Here is a 14,126-nt window from a genome sequence, read left to right as displayed (position 1 = left end):
TTGTCGTCGGGTGCATTTACGTGGATTACCGTATTAGAAGGGTATTTTAGTCATTTGACGGGTAAGGGTAAAATGGTAATTTTGGTGAGAATCATTTTAATATTTAGTGAGAACCCTTATTTTACTAAGTTACTAGTGTAGTGATTAGTTTTTACCGTTAGTGACCGTTCGTTATATTTTACCGTTGTTAGTAATTACCGTTGAGTGTATAGAAACTTTTTGGAATTATGTTAGAATGAGTTAAGCCCATTAGAATTTGGAATTGAGCCCATTAAGGGAGATAACATTAGGGTTGTCATAGGAAAATATCTTTCATTCACTTCACAAAACATTTTCCTAGAGAGAGAGGGAGGTAGAGAGAGAAAGAGGTGAAGAGAAGAACAAGAGTGTTGAAGGGAAAACTTGGGGAATCAATTTGGGTGACCTAGGAGCTGAATTGAAGCAAGGGTTAGAGATAATCAACTTCAAAGGTAATGGGGTTAGTTATTATCATAATCATGTACAATCTATACATTTTCTCATGTTGTATGAAAATGGGTTGGTGAACAATTGTTGTTAAATTCGTGCTCTTGCTGTGATGCTATTTTCTTGTGCTTGAATTGATGATTATGGTATGTTTATGGGTGAAATTACGTGTTTCAAAGTATGTATAAATGTTAAGTTATGAAATTATGCTTAATTGATGAAATTTGATATGTTTTGATTGAAAAGAGATGTGATTCATATTCCATTAATGTGGTTATTGTTAACCGATGCTATTGTAAGTGAATTATGATTTGGGTATACTTAATTGTGGATTGATGATGAGAAATAAATTGTTGTTGGTGGTTTTGTGAAATTGGTGAAGTTGAGTTAAGTGTTCATGTGAAGGACCAAAATGAACTTTTTGATATATATATGGTTGTTGACTGAAATTTTGTTATTGTTGGATGAATTGAACCTATGAGAATTTCTGTTTTCATGTTGTGGTTATGTTAGTTGAGTCATTTGGGAGAAAACGGGTTTTTCGTGGGAAATGTCGATGTTTAAGCGTTTTCGCCAATAAGTGATTATGTGAGGTTTTGGAAAATGACTTTTGGGATGGTTGAAACATGAAATTTTTATAGATTATGTTAGAGGCAAGTGTCAGGAACGTGTAGGTGAAAACGGCATCAAAATCCGATTAACGGTTTGCATTTTACGCGCGAAATGGTGAAAAACGCACTTTTTGGAAAAGCTGTAAGCGAACAGGCCAGAAGCATTCTTCAGAAGCACACTTCAGAAGCATGCCAGAAGCTTCTCAAGAAGCGAAATTGCCAGTTCCAACATCCCCTGTTTCGCGTTCTTGCGTCTTTTTCACCTATTTCTGTTTCGAATTGGCCTTTGGTGTAAACATGAAAGTTTTAGATAATTATGTTAGCTTTCTAATGGCTCTGGTTTGACGTCCAAATGATTTTTAGAACTTGAGTTATGATCAAATTACTACACATGGGTCATGTGAATTTTTTGTGAAAACTTATCATAACTTTTTCTTTGAGCCGTGGAACTTTTCGAAACTTGAATTTGGGTTTAATGAGGTAATTAGAGTGAATAATTGAGTATGCATGTATATGTTTGAGGTATGATGACTATCGTGAGAAACGTATGCTAATTGTTTGGAATATAAGAATTCTTGAATTGGTAAAATCAAACGTGATGAGTGATGTTTGTTGATTATTGAAAATCATGTAATTGATGTTGGATGACATTGTTGATTATTGGTAAATATGTTGATGTGTGATGATGAATACTATGATTTATTTGTGTGGGCATGTTTTCTTGATAATGCAATGTTGTGGAGATAATCAATATAATTGGGTGTTGTCCTATATATTGAGTTGAGATTGTGAATTGTTGTCGCATTATCGAGTCCTTATACATGTCCATGCATCATAGTCGTTGTTGCTGTAAAAGAGTTGAACTCTTTTACTTCGAGATTATTGTAAGGCCGGTGTGAGCCCTTACATTCGATGTGCAAGTGGCATCGAAAGGTGACGACCCTGTTGAGATTTGGTACCGCATGCATTTATGTGTCCATAAGTGCATATCATAGCATGAGTCCTATGTAAATTGTGTGATTGGTGATGATTTGAGATGAATGAATGTTGATAATGATTGTCTATGATTGATGTTGTGAATGAATATTTATGATTGGATAATTATTCATGTGATTGATATATGTGGATACGAACTATCAAGTTGTGGTATAAGTATTTATGCATGACTAATATTATTCAAGTACATGATATTATTTGATTTGATTATTATCTGGATTATGATAATGTAATGCTTACCCCCAGTGGTTTTAACCGCCTACTTGCCTGTATGGGTGAGTAGACGTTGTGCAGGAGTAGTCTCGGTGAGTCTTTGCTTGGGATATCGGGAGCTTCCTCCGATATCGGTGTCGTGTCGGCTCTGATCTAGGCTTGTCGTGTCGGTCTAGATTAGGTTGTTTATATTTTCCTTTGGATTATTATTTTGTTGATGACTACCCGTATGTTTGGGTTTTGAGATTTATCTTTGGGATATGATTTATTTGCTCATGGCATGTATATATTTGATCACTCTGATTTGTATTCCGCTGTAACTGTTGAGGTTTACATACATGTCTATCGGTTTTTGAATTTTGAATAAGACGTAATCTCTATTTCTTGAATAAATGTATTATTCGCATGTTTTATTGCTTTAATAGAAATATGAGCGTTACAGGCGTCTTCTCAGCTATAGGTGAATCTAACAAGTAGGAATAAGCCTCAAGAGTAGGGACTAACTGGAAATCCGAGAAAGTGAAGCAACGGAAACTCAGGTCATAGAATTGCACTAGAGTGTGCACTAGCTTCTCTTCAACATTGGTCCGGAGAATAGTAAGCAAACCACCATATCGGAGTCGGAAACCTGTTTGATTCTTAACCTTGAGTGCCAATTCTCTCAAACTAACCAAATCAACCTCTTTGAACTTGTAGGATTTAGTCTTCTTCATACCTGTAATGTTTACAAAGTTTTTAATTTGCCTAGTCCTTCGATGAATGCATGAATGCATGTATGCCTGATTGTTTTTCAATTATGGGGAAAACAAGGTGGGTTGAGACTCAAAATCATGGGGCCACGGGTGGACACGGTGTCCGGTAAAACTAAGGCTTTGGATAATAGTAACCAAGGTTTTAATAAAGTTCCCAAACTGCAACCTCTCTTACATATATCATGGTAGCACAGGACAACGTCCGTTCCATGATTATTCGCAAGAAGGTCTAGTTTGAGTGTAGTATCGTGTGACAACTAAAACTTGAGACAACACTCAATTTAGCCACCGCACTACGTCCTAAAAAGGCCAAGGATGGGTTTGGTAACTATGGTTCATAGCGTCGTTGAACAATTGAAAGCAAAGTGCCTAAGCATGACAACACACGCCGACAATATCACCTTCAAAATGCCTCAGCTATGTGAGATTGATCGCATAACCAAATATACGAGGCAATCCTCGGATCGAATTGTCGATTATATCTCTACCAATTCATAAGTTCACTCAGCCCGGGTATAGGACTTTGATATTCTCACGCAACACGTTAAATGAAAACAAACAAATATTCACATGTATAAACAATAAGGTAAAGCGTAAACATAAAACGAAAAAACTAGGTGTGACCCGCTACAAATATATCCCCAGTGAAGTCGCCATTTCTGTTATCACGATTTTGGGGTATCAAGTCATTAATTAGGCTTGAACCTTTCAATCTTTGATATTCTCTATTATTTTCTTGGGAAGGGTAAAATTGAGAAAACCCTTAGAAACTCTAAGTTCAGGGGTCGTTTTCGTTACGGGAAGGTGTTAAGCACCCGTAACGACTATAGTATTCTATAGGAACCGCTTTCCTAGCTTTATGTCTACGCTTTACTTTTATGCTTATTTATTGAAAAAGAGAGTTTATTTAGGTTAAGGATTTGGAAAGAAAGTGTATGAGATTTCATTTTATTGGACTTGGAGAGGTTTTGACCTCTTGCCTACATACCCTTTTAAGGGATCAAAATTCCATGTAGTTCTCTTCCAAAAGTAATTTTGGTGTGTTTCAATTGATTTTAGTTTTTAAAAATGGTTTTGAAGAAGAGAAAGAGGCCGTAAAGGCATGAGAGGAAAAGATAGTGAATTGTTGGTTCAATTATTAACGAAAAAAGTGTCTAAGTAGAAATTAAGATTCATTTGAATTTGATTAAGAAAATAAAGGAAAATACAATGGAGTTTTGACTCCAAGGTTTATTAGGAAAGATTTGAGTGATGGAATTAATTTGCCTTGAAAAATGAATATTTTCTAAGTATCGCGTCTCCTAAACATACATCTAAAACGGTAAACATACAACGTGTGTGCGTGTCGGTGCTTGTGTCGGTGTACATCACTATAGAGAGTCCATTGTCCTTTACATTGCCCTAGTTTACATGCTATGGTCTTGTAAGGAATTAAAAGGAAATTAAACTACCTAAAATTACATGTCCATTTGACATAGAAATTAAAAAGGTAAAGTGGCTAAACTATGAGAGATAGGGATGAAATGGTAAAATGCTCAAGAAATGAAATAAAATGGTTAGTAGTATAAGGCATAAAATGGTAAGAAAAAAGTAAGCAATTGAATATGAGATAAAACGGCAAAATGACGACAATAACCAAAATATAAAAGGAAACACATTACTTGTGTTATACCCTGATTTTGGACCTAAAAATACTCGTTCAAATTTCTTTTTTAACACTGATATTTGTCAATTCTCTGTTATTTTACTCTGAATCTTTACTCTCTTTTTAAACGTATTTTACTGCCTCTGTCTTTTCTGACATTACAAGTCATTTAAGAACTCTCTGAAACGTCGCGTTACTTTTCTTGCATTTTATTTCAAAAATCATACAAAAGGGTATTTTGGTCATTTCCTGCAGTGGAACCCATTTTAGTCCCTGTGTTTGTCTCTGAGTCTTTTCAACCTGTCTGTACGAATCATTGTTGAGTCTTTGTTTAAAAATCATTTCAAAAATTGCATCTGAGTCAGTTTGGGTCAGTTTAGTCCCTAGCGGCATTTTGGTCTTTTCCTGTCAAAATTTCGACAGGGAGGTATTTTAAAATACCTCATGTCAGTAATTGGTCCGTTTTAGTCCTTTTGTTAATTTTATTTTTGGTTTCGCTTTACGTTTCGTCAAATTTACTTTTTAGTCCAATTTTATTTTTAATCACGTTTTGGTCCAAAACTTTTAAAAATTTCATTTTAAGTCCATTTTTTATTGCTGTCCAGTCCTTCAAGTTTTTTATTTTGCAGAAAGGTCCCAGGGGCATTTTAGTCCAGATTGTCGATCCACATCAGTCCCAAAACAGATGTCATTTTTTCATTGGTTCTCAGATACACATGGCAGGCTATAAATAGTAAAGGTGTCAGATCAATCAAAAGGAATCATTGACACATCACAGAAACAGATTTCAACTTTCTCTCTCCATTCAGTTAGATCAAAACAGAAAAATCCCCAAGAACAAATCAAAAACCCTAGAAATTTCCAGAACCAGAATCCATTGAAATGGCTTTGATTCTCAGAGATTCATCAAGGAATCATCATCATTGAATCGTTGCTCTGCAATTCGAGTGCGAATTCACCACTGAAAGCGGCGAACTCAAGCACGATCACAGAGACTTTCTCGGAGACGAAGAAGAGGGACGAAAATGAGCATGTCGAACCTGTAAAGGAGAAGAGAGGATCGGAACAGCAAGAAATCAAGCCAGAATCAACAGAACAAGATCAAACTCAAGTTTTCCTGAAGATCCGGTTCGAAATCACCAAGAAAACCACAGGTAAAACTCAAACTTCATCTTTTTTTCTCAAGAACAAAGAAAAAGGCGAATCAAGTGTAAATCTGTAGGATTATAGAAGCTTTTAACCGAAAAAAGCACAAAGAACTTGAAAAAATTTCATTCAAAACCGCGACTTCAAACTCAGATCTACTCCGGTTGAAATTCTTTTTCAAAAAACTAAGCTCAGATTCATGCATAGGAGAAAAAAGGATGTTTAAAAATGTAAAAAAATTTTGAATCGGAGCAAAAAAAAATTTCCGGCGGCGGCGCCGCCACCTTGAGGTGGCCGCCCACCGCGCCGGAGGAGCTTGCCATGACCGGAGAAGATGACCGGATTCTAGAGAGAGGTCAGACTCTCTCTCTCTAGAATCCAAGGAAGAGAGAAGTTTTTTTGTGAACTTTGTGTTTTTTTTGTTGAAACTCCTTTTTATTAAACCTTGCTGAGTTTTTTTTTATTTCTTTTTTTTTAACTGTTTTTTTTTCTTTTTTTATTTTTTTTAAATACTGTTTTTTACACTTTTTTTGACATTTTTGTGTTTAGAAAAATTCCTAAAAATCCTTACATATTTCTTGATGTATTTTATTTTTATTGTTTCTTTTTCTTTTTCATGATTAAAATTGATAAAAAAAAATATGTGTTTTTTTTATGTCAAGAAATAAAGTGTAAAATATTCCTAGAATTGTGTTATAATGCTTGGCTTGTATATGTCCTTATCATCATCACATCATAGCTCAAAATCAAACCTCTTTTAAAAATGGCTATGATGAGGGAATTATAAGCCATATGCATGTCTAAGTGTTATACCTAATTCTAGGCATATTTTGTCATTTTATTTCATTTCATTGTTCTTTTCTTTTTGTTATCTTATTTCAATATTGTTTCCTTTTTACTATTTTATGCCTTATGATACTAATCATTCCATTTCATATTTCATCCATCCCATAGTTTAGGCATCATTTTTCTATTCATTTCTATATCAAATGGGTTTGTAATAATTTTAGGTAGATTAGCTTTCTTTTAATTACTCGCAAGACCATAGCATGTAAACTAGGGCAAAGTGTAAAGGACAATGGACTCTAATGATGTACACCGACACAAGCACCGACACGCACACACGTTGCATGTTTACCGTTTAGATGTATGCTTAGGAAACGCGATTTTTAGACAAATGCCAATTTTCCAAAAAAATAATAATAAATTCCATCACTCAATTTTTTCCAAACAAACCTTGGAGTCAAAACTCCATTGATTTTTTTCCTTTATTTTCTTAACCAAATCCAAATGAATCCTAATTCCTACTTAGACTTTTTTAATAACAATTGAACCAACCATTCACCATTTTCTTCTCTTATGCCTTTAAGGCCTCTTTCTCTTCTTCAAAACCATTTTCCAACAAAAACTAAAATCAACCAAACACACAAAAAACATTTTTTGAAAGAGAACTACATGGAGTTTGATCCCTTAAATGGGTATGTAGGCATGAGGTCAAAACCTCTCCAAGTCCACTAAAATAAAACCTCAAACACTTTCTCCCCCCATTCTTAACATAAATAAATTTCCTTTTTCATAAATAGCATTAAAAATAAAGCGTAGACATAAACTAAGAAAACGGCTCCTATAGAGTACTATAGTCACCGCGGGTGCCTAACACCTTCCCGTAGTGAAAACGACCCCCGAACTTAGAATCTAAGGGTTTTTTTTCTCAATTTTGCCCTTCCCAAGAAAAAATAGAGAATATCAAAGATTGAAAGGTTCAAGCCTAATTAATGACTTGACACCCGAAAATCGCGATAACAACTTGAAACACAAGAAACTAACAAAACATATTAAAACCAGTAACACAAGCATATGATCAGTAGCATATTCATCACAAGATTGCATATTAATCACTCATACCATGGATCAAGATATTATGAACAAAAAGTGGGAAGAAATTGCACAAAATTCCACTAGAAAAGAAGAAAAACAATCAAGAAAATACACATATATTTTTATCAATTTTTGACATGTAAAAACAACACAAAGATATCAAAAATGCATTTTAGAACACATAGGGATCTTTTAGGAATTTTATGAGAAAAATTGAACAAGCAGAGGTTCAAACAGCAAGCAAACAAGGTGTGAATAGCAAGAAAATAGCAAGAAAACAAAGAAAACCAAAGACAGAGGCCCAAGCCCAACGCCTAAAAGCCTGGGTGCACAGGAACCACAGGATTGATCCAGGGAATCAAACCCTAGATCAAACGGACAGGATTGAAGGGAAATGGACCGGTTTTGGACCAGTCTGGTTCACTGGCCTATATATATGTAAAGACACCGGTTTATTTCATTTGCAATACTCCTTTCTCTATCTAACTCCCTCGCTCTCTCACTAGCCTCTCGTCTTCTCTCTTCTCTTCGCCGGTTTCTGGAAGGAGACGGCCGGAGAAGATGAAGATTCATCGGAATCTTCATCGACTCCGCCGTGAATTCGAGATTCCGGCGAGCCCTAACCTCACCAGAAAATCATGAATCCTACATCAATCAACTGGTTCCTTCACCCTAAACATGAATCTAACGCCAGAAATCACATGCAAGGCTTGAATCTTTGTAGATCTACATTCTTTGTTACGGTTTTGAAAATTATTTTTTTTAGGTTTTCAAATTCTTTGAAAGAAACTATTTGAAACCTTGAGGATCTACATGGATTCGTCCTTATTGATGCTTTTAAGAAAGAACGGTGGAGTTATATGTTTACCTGTGATTTAATCGGAGATTTCGAACAAGATTTTTTAGAAATCTTCGATTTGATTCTGTTTGTTGATTTTTGACTTGAAATCGAAAATAAATCGGTGTTTCTTGCTGGTTTGATTCCTTCTTCTTCTTCACCGGATCATATTCTTCATCTTCTTTCTTTCTTCTTCTTCTTCAAAAACTCTGTGATCGTGCTTGAGTTTGTCAACACTTGGTGATGAATTCGCACTTGAATTGCAGAGGAAAACGATTCAATGATGAAGATTCACCATAGATCACTGAGAATCGATGAAAATTTGATGAATTTGTTCATGAATCTGGTTCTGGAGAATTAGGGTTCTTGCTTGTTCTTGATGGTTTCTGAATTTTGATCTAACTGAATGGAGAGAGAAATTGGAGTTCTGTTTGTCATGTGGCGTGAATTCCATTGCTTTTTCTGACACTGTGCACTATTTATAAGCTGCCAAGTGTACCTTTGGACCAGTGAAATGGTGACACCTGTACTTGGACTTGAAATAACTCGGCCTTGTACAATTTGTGACTTGGGACCTTTCTGCAAAATAAGAAACTTGAAGGACTAATCTGCAATTAAAAAAAACCTAAAAAAGCAATTTTTAAAGAAATTGGGACCAAAATGCAATAAAAATAAAATTGGACTAGAAATTGGTAAATTGGACAAAACGTAAAGTGAAATCTAAAATAAAATCAACAAAAGGACTAAAATGAACCAATTACAAAAATGCCCCTAGGGACTAAACTGACTCAAACTGACTCAGATGCTATTTTTGAAATGATTTATTAACAAAGACTCAACAATGATTTGTAAAACAAGTTGAAAAGACTCAGAGACAAACACAGGGACTAAAATGGGTTCCACTGCAGGAAATGACCAAAATACCCTTCTTGTACGATTTTTGCAAATATTTGAATTAAAATGCAAGAAAACAAAGCAATGATTCAGAGAGACCTTTTTTTAATGACTTGTAACACAAGAAAAGACACTTTGGATGGTTTTATGCAAGAAAATCACAGACAAAATCACAATTGAAAATACTTTGAGACAGAGACAGTAAAAGGTGCAGATGAAACAAAGTAAAGGTTCAGAGTAAAACAACAGTAAATTGACAATTATCAGTAGTAGAAAATAAATTTGAATGAGTATTTTTAGGTCCAAAATCAGGGTATAACAACGTGTCCTAAAGGCCGTCTTCTGCATATCTTCATCCTTCACCTTTATCTGATGGTAACTTGACCTCAAGTCAATCTTACTAAAAATCTTTGCACCAACCAATTGATCCATCAAGTCGTCAATCCTCGGAAGCGGATACCTGTTCTTTATCGTAACTTTGTTCAACTGACGGTAGTCTATGCACAATCTCATGCTACCATCCTTCTTCTTTACCAACAATACAGGCGCTCCCCACGGTAAGATACTCGGTCTTACAAACTTCTTATCAAGCAAGTCTTCCAACTGTTTCTTCAATTCAGCCAACTCAGATGCTGACATACGATACGGCGCTATCGACACCGGCTTCGTTCCTGGAACAAGGTCAATTGAGAACTCCACCTCCCTCTCTGGTGGCACATCCGGAATCTCATCAGGAAACACCTCCGGAAATTCATTCACCACTGGTAACCTGTCAATCACAGCCTGATTCTCCAACGACAAAGATGCCATCAAAGAATACATCAGAATTACATCACGTTCTAACTGCTTCATCTACTTTGTGGTCAAGAATTCAACTCCACCCTCTTCTTCCGCAGAAGAAAAATGCACCGTCTTGCTAAAGCAGTTGATATGAACTTAGTTATATTCTAACCAATTCATCCCAAAAATAACATCCATTCCCGTCAGCGGTAAACAAACTAAGTCTACCTCAAAATCTCTACCAAACATAGATATAGGACACCTCAAACAAACAAGAGAAGTAGTTACTGAACCCTTAGTTGGAGTTTCAACAACCATCTCTCCTTTCATATCAGTTACAATCAAACCCAACTTATATGCACACTCTAAAGCAATGAAACAATGAGTAGCACCAGTGTCTATAATAGCAATTAAAGGAGTACTATTAAAGAAACAAGTACCTCTGATAAGCCTGTCCTCAATAGCAGTCTGCGTACTAGTCAAAGCAAACACTTTCCCACCGGTTCTAATCTTCTTTGGCTGAGTGCACTGGGAACTGATGTGGCCCTCCTCATCACAATTATAACAAACAACATCACCCCTCTTGCAGTTAGCCAATGTGTGTCCTTTCTGACCACACCTGAAGCACTTCTTCTCATCTTTGGTACAAACATTACTTTTGTGGCCTTTCTCGCCACACTTAAAGCAAATTATTTCAGCAGAAGCATCTCTCCTCTTGGGCCCTCTCTCATCATTCAGTCGTTGCTTTCCCTTGTCAGCAGGGGCACTGTACGGCTTAGGACGACTCTGTTTTCCCTTACCCCTCCGCTCACTCATCACCTTGTAATGAGCTTTTGAATCTTCCTCATAGATTCTGCAGCTGCTTACCAACTCAGAAAAAGTTCTGATCTTCTGATAGCCAATGGCCCTCTTGAGATCGACCCTCAACCCATTCTCGAATTTTATACATTTGGAGAATTCAGCTGTCTTCGCAGTATAGTGAGGGTAGAACTTAGCTAGTTCCACGAACTTTGCAGCATACTCTGTGACAGACATGTCACCTTGTTTCAACTCCAGAAACTCGATCTCCTTCTTACCACAGACATCTTCCGGAAAATACCTATTCAGGAATTCCCTCCTGAATACTGCCCAGGTCACCACCGCACCGTCCTGTTCAAGCACGGGTAACAGACTTATCCACCAGTCATCCGCCTCCTCCGCTAACATGTGCATCCCAAACCGCACCTTTTGCACTTCAGAGCACTGCATGACTCTGAAAATCGTTTCCACTTCCTTCAGCCACTTCTGGGCACCATCTGGATCATACCTTCCCTTGAATGCCGGTGGATGATTCCTCAAGAAGGTCTCCAGCATTCTCACCTCTCCGTTACCAGCAGCAGCGTTAGGCTGTTGGCCTACAGCTTGAGCAACAGCCTCAAGCGCAGCAGCAATAGCAGCATCATTACGACCAGCCATCTTACAAGTTCTACATAAGAAACAACAATCAGAAAAACAACAAGGACAACATTAAAGTTTGACACTCTATCCCAGGTGGCTCAACACGACACTACTACTTGGCCGGACGGACCAACCTGCTTTGATACCAATTGTAACACCCCGTTCCCAATAATCAATTATTTAATAAAATAAACATGCATCAGAGTATTAACCCAACGAGCATGTCACACTTCTAAATCAAAATCTTGTAAATAGAATATAAAAATCTATTTAATTCACAACCTTCAAGAATCATCATTATTTTTTCAGCCGAAATATTATCTCAACATTAACAACCACAACATATTAAATTCTCCGAATAAATTCTTGGCATAAAAGCCTCAACCAGAAAATTCAAACAATCATAGGGCTATAACAGCATTATCCAAAATTTGATACATAGGAATGAAAGAAACATTAAAAATCCCATTCCACGTATCTGAGCCCTAGACACTTTGAGCCACCACCTACTACTTAGGATCACCTGCAAGTTACCCATAGGAAGGGCAACATTTTCAAGCAGAAGGGGAGAGATTCACAAACAATAATAATAATCCAACCACATCATCCAGATACAGCAATTCAATCAACAATAACAACTCATGTAATGACATGACACCCCTCTAAGACTCCTCGACAAATGCAATTATGCATGTGGTACCATGTTCAGGACCGTAGCCCACACCGCTGTCGAATGGTTAAAGCATTCTTTTCAGGACATAAGTCCTTACCGCTAAACACCGCCACCGCTTTGAACGACAAGGCATTCCAGAGCCGAAGCTCTCCCACTTTTATGCTTATGCAACTGACCCACTTGTGTATATCTACATACAACTCAACTAATGCATATATCAAAATATGACCTACGACTTCACCGCAACCAATTCAACACCAGAGAAATGTATAATCAATGACAATCATACCAATACATCAAGTCATTCAGCATAACATATTTTCACTTAGTTTCATACTCAATTCAATCCGAAATTCATTAAGCTATACCGACTTGTTTAACAATGTGTTTAGTAGGAATCAGGGTGTATATAATACCCTCACAAGTTGAAAGTGACATTTAGAAATACTCAAAGGACCCCTAGTGCACGAGGCAAAGTTCAAAAGTGGCTGACTGAGGTCATCTTCGCTTAAGCGACGGCTAGCTCGCTTAAGCGATTGGCTTACAGTAAGTCTGGGTTCTGGTCGCTTACGATTCGCTTGCGGTTCGCTTGAGCGAATTCTTGGCAGAATCAAAAAGGTTCCTCGCTCATGGGTTCGCTTACGGTTCGCTGAAGCGAATTCTGGGCAGAATCAAATCGAATTTTCGCTTACAAGCTCGCTCTCTGTTCGCTTGAGCGAACGGCTAAGGACGATTTCTGGGTTGCTAACATGAATGTTCGCTTAAGCGACGGGTCGTTCGCTTAAGCAACTATTCATCTGGACTGTGCAAAAACCTACGGGTTTCAGACCCTTTCCCACTCCAAAACCCAATTTAAATCCCCTGATCACCCAAGATGTTTTCCAACAGATGTTTACATGTCCAATACATAATTAGTCAATCTAAGGAACACCGAAACATACATAACTCAACATACTTTGTCGTTTTTATAAGAGGTGGTGTACTCTTACGTTGTTGTGTTATAAGAGGTGGTGTACTCTTACGTTGTTGAGTTATGAGAGGTGGTGTACTCTCACGTTGTTTATGGTGTTGAATATGAGGTTGTTATGATGTTACATGACAATGATTATGAATGTTGTGATGATGATTACATGATGTTATCTATGAGTTGTTAAATGTACTTGATGATGGTTATGTTAAGTTGATAAGTTGTCTTTAATTCTTGAATTGATATTGTTACGTATAGGTGCTAAGTTGTCTTCTATCAATGAGTTGTTAATGAGATACTTGGTGGAGAATGTTAATACGAATTAATGATGTCGTTATGTTGTATATGAATTATGATTAAGATGTTGTTATGTTGTATATGAACTATGAATATGATGTTGTTACGTTGTTTATGTCATTGATTATGAAGTTGTTATGTTGTATACGAATTATGAGTATGATGTTATATGATTATGATTAAGATGTTGATTATGATGTTAAATTATGTTGTTATTATGTTGCTTATGATATCGAGTTATGATTGTTGATATGATGAGTACATGATATGGTTTAGGAGTCGTTAAAAGAATTATTATTACTAATTGATGGAGTTTAAGTTGTTAGATGCATTTGATGAATTAAATACTTATTATTATTGTTTGTGAAATCTCACCCCTTCTTCTTGAAAATGTTGCCCTTCGTATGGGTAACTTGTAGGTAATAAAGATTAGTAGGAGTGGTGGCTCAAGTGTCTTAGGGCTCTGATACGTAACGGGATGGGAAATTGTTGCTATATTTATCATTCCTTTATGTATCAATTTTGGAACATGTT

This window comes from Medicago truncatula, chromosome 2, assembly GCF_003473485.1.
Source record: "Medicago truncatula cultivar Jemalong A17 chromosome 2, MtrunA17r5.0-ANR, whole genome shotgun sequence".
Classification (NCBI taxonomy): Eukaryota; Viridiplantae; Streptophyta; class Magnoliopsida; order Fabales; family Fabaceae; genus Medicago; species Medicago truncatula.
Note: the sequence above shows the minus strand (reverse complement) of the source record.